Source organism: Canis lupus, chromosome 19, assembly GCF_003254725.2.
Source record: "Canis lupus dingo isolate Sandy chromosome 19, ASM325472v2, whole genome shotgun sequence".
Classification (NCBI taxonomy): Eukaryota; Metazoa; Chordata; class Mammalia; order Carnivora; family Canidae; genus Canis; species Canis lupus.
In genome coordinates this window covers 52,387,263-52,390,913 of record NC_064261.1, presented here as the reverse complement: position 1 = coordinate 52,390,913, position 3,651 = coordinate 52,387,263, and the positions used below count along the sequence as shown (strand labels likewise).

The 3,651-nt window shown below is 57.3% G+C and overlaps 1 pseudogene; it reads left to right on the top strand.

Annotated features, from left to right (window-relative positions):
* Positions 1-885: 885 nt before the first annotated feature.
* LOC112649804 (CREB-regulated transcription coactivator 1-like) lies at positions 886-2,598 on the top strand (annotated as a pseudogene).
* Positions 2,599-3,651: the final 1,053 nt, after the last annotated feature.

The window sequence follows — 3,651 nt, the reverse complement described above, 5'->3', positions numbered from 1 at the left end:
TGAGTGTGTTTGAACTCAAATGACTGTCCAATTAGTATGGACAACTACTTACTTATGATATTACATATAAACTGCATAGTTACCATAAACCCAAAACCTATGATAGATATACAAAAAATAAAGAAAAAAAAAAAGCCAAACAAAACACTATAGATACTCATTTTTCACAAAGAAAGAGAGCAAGAGAAGATGAAAGGAACAATGAAGAACTATGCAAACAGGAAAATAAATTTTTTAAATACCCATAAGTACTTACGTAACAATAATTACATGCAAATAGCCTAAATGATCCAATCGAGGACATAATGGCAGAATAGATAAAAACAGCAAGACACATCTATGTGCTGTTTACAAGAGACTAACTTCAGACATAAAGATGCATACAGGATGAAGGTGAAGGGACGGAAAAATATTGACCATGCAAATGGAGGTGAAGAAAAAAAAAAACAAGGTAGCAATACTTACATCAGACAAAATAGACTTTAAGACAAAGATTGTAACAAGAGACAAAGAAGGGCATTACATAATGATTAAGGGATCAATCCAACAAGAAGATATAAATAGTAAATATCTATGCACCCAACATGAGCACCTAAATATGTAACACAAATATTAATGAACACAAAGAGAGAAACTGATGGCAATACAATAATGGTAGGGACTTTAACACCCCACTTACATCAATGGATAGATCATTGAGACAGAAAATCAATAAGGAAACAATGTCTCTGAATAACACATTGGACTAGATGCACATAACAGATACATACAGAAAATTCCATCCAAAACAACAGAACACACATTATTTTCAAGGGCACATGGAACATTCTCAAGAATAAGTCAGGTATTAGTCTATAAAAGAAGCCTCAAGGCGGTGGCGAGAGGATGGCGACTTCGAACAATCCGTAGAAATTCAGCGAGGAGATGGCGCTGCACAACCAGAAGCAGGCAGAGGAGACAGCAGCCTTCGAGGGGGTCAGTTAGGACCTGAGCCTGAAGCGGGCCGCGCGGCTCCAGCTCCAGAAGTCTCAGTACCTGCAGCTGGGCCCGAGCCGTGGCCAGTCGTACGGCGGGTCCCTGCCCAACGCGAACCAGATTGGGACTGGCACCGTGGATCTGGCCTTCCAGTCCTCAGGCCTGGACACCAGCCGAACCAGCCGGCACCCCGGGCTGGTGGACAGAGTATACCGAGAGCGTGGCCGGCTTGGCTCCCCACGTCGCCGGCCCATGTCAGTGGACAGCTGCCCACAGGGCACCGTGTACCTCTCGCCGCCCACGGACACCAGCTGCAGAAGGACCAATTCTGACTCTGCCCTGCACCGGAGCACACCGACGCCCACCCAGCCAGAGCCCGTTACAGGCGGGTCCCAGGACGCACACCAGAAAAGAGTCTTACTATTAACAGTTCCAGGAACGGAGGAAACCACATCAGAGACAGATAAGAATCTTTCTAAGCAAGCATGGGGCACCGAGAAGACGGGGTCCGGGCCCAAGTCCTGCGAGGTCCCTGGGATCGACATCTTTCCATCTGCTGACCAGGAAAACACTACAGCCCTGATCCCCGCCACCCACATCACAGGAGGCCCCCTGCCCGACCTGACCACCATACACTTCCCCTCCGCCCTCCGACCCCACTGGACCCTGAGGAGCCCCCTTCCCTGCGCTCAGCAGCACCGGCAACCTTGCAGCCAACCTGACTCATCTGGGCATCGGCGGCGCCAGCCGGGGGATGAGCACAGCAGGCTCCTCACCACTGCCCCGCCCCGCTGGTGTCAGCCCGTTGTCCCTGAGCACGGGGGCGAGGAGGCAGCAGGCCCAGCAGGTGTCACCCACCCTGTCCCAGCTGTCACCCATCACTCAGGCTGTGGCCACGGATGCCCTGCCTCTGGAGCAGCAGCTGCCCTACGCCTTCTTCATCCAGGCGGCCCCCTGATGCCAAGTGCCAGCTTGACACGGGGCCCCCAGCTGCCCCCACTTGTGGTCACGGTACCGTCCTCTGTCCCCCAGTCCCCCCCCAGAGAGCCCGGGCCAGCCGCCAGCGGGGATGGACATTACCTCGGTGCGGCTCTGCGGCAGCACCATGCTAGTGCCTGCTCCCTGGCTAACCTGTCTCTCACCTCACCTGTCTCCAGGCAAGGCCTCTCCCCGGGGAGCTCCCGGCAACTGGAGCTGTTCAACATGAAGGACAATGCCGTCAGCTCCAGCAGCCTGTGCAGCCGGCGGCCTTGGGAGCCTGCCAGACACGCAGCAGCTTGGCTACGCCAGCCATAGCAGCATCCCCAACATCATCCTCACAGTGACGGGAGAGTCCCCTCCCAGCCTCTCTAAAGGACTGACCAGCACACTGGCCGGGGTCAGTGACGGCAGCTTCGACTCCGACCACCAGTTCCCCCTGGATGAACTCAAGATTGAGCCCCTGACCCTGGACGGACTGCACATGCTCAACGACCCTGACATGGTCCTGGCCGGCCCGGCCACCGAGGACCGTGAGCTCCACACCTGGCACATCACCGAGGACACCTTCCGGATGGTGCACACCTGGCACATCGCCGAGGACACCTTCCGGATGGGCCGTCTGTGAGCTGCACACCTGGCACATCGCCGAGGACACCTTCCGGATGGGCCGTCTGTGAGTTGCACACCTGGCACATCACCAAGGACACCTTCCGGATGGTGCACATCTGGCACATCACCGAGGACACCTTCCGGATGGGCCGTCTGTGAGCTGCACACCTGGCACATCACCGAGGACACCTTCTGGATGGTGCACACCTGGCACATCACCGAGGACACCTTCCGGATGGGCCGTCTGTGAGCTGCACACCTGGCACATCACCGAGGACACCTTCTGGATGGTGCACACCTGGCACATCACCGAGGACACCTTCCGGATGGGCCGTCTGTGAGCTGCACACCTGGCACATCACCGAGGACACCTTCTGGATGGTGCACACCTGGCACATCACCGAGGACACCTTCCGGATGGGCCGTCTGTGAGTTGCACACCTGGCACATCACCGAGGACACCTTCTGGATGGTGCACACCTGGCACATCACCGAGGACACCTTCCGGATGGGCCGTCTGTGAGCTGCACACCTAGGCACATCACCGAGGACACCTTCCGGATGGTGCACACCTGGCACATCACCGAGGACACCTTCCGGATGGGCCGTCTGTGAGCTGCACACCTGGCACATCACCGAGGACACCTTCTGGATGGTGCACACCTGGCACATCGCCGAGGACACCTTCTGGATGGGGCCGTCCGTGAGCTGCACACCTGGCACATCACCGAGGACACCTTCCGGATGGTGCACACCGGCACATCGCCGCCCAGCCCCCCGCCCCGTCACCCCGCCGCCAGAGGTCCCGATGGCGTCCCCCTGAGCCCAGGACGGCCGCGCTCCGCCCTTCGCAAACGGCCGAGCTTGTGATTCTGAGCCCGCAAGGCCCCAGGCGCCCCCTGCCCGCCCGCGCGCCCTCAGCTGTCCACCTGCCTCGGGATCCTCCCTGTACCTGCTCTCGCCCCCCAGCTGGGCCGTGAGCCGCCCCCCGTGAAATGCGGACCGCGTGTTGGGCAGGGCCGCGGCCTGCAGGGGGCGCTGTGGTCCACGGCGGCGGTGGGCGGAGGCTCATTCTCCCACTGTGTC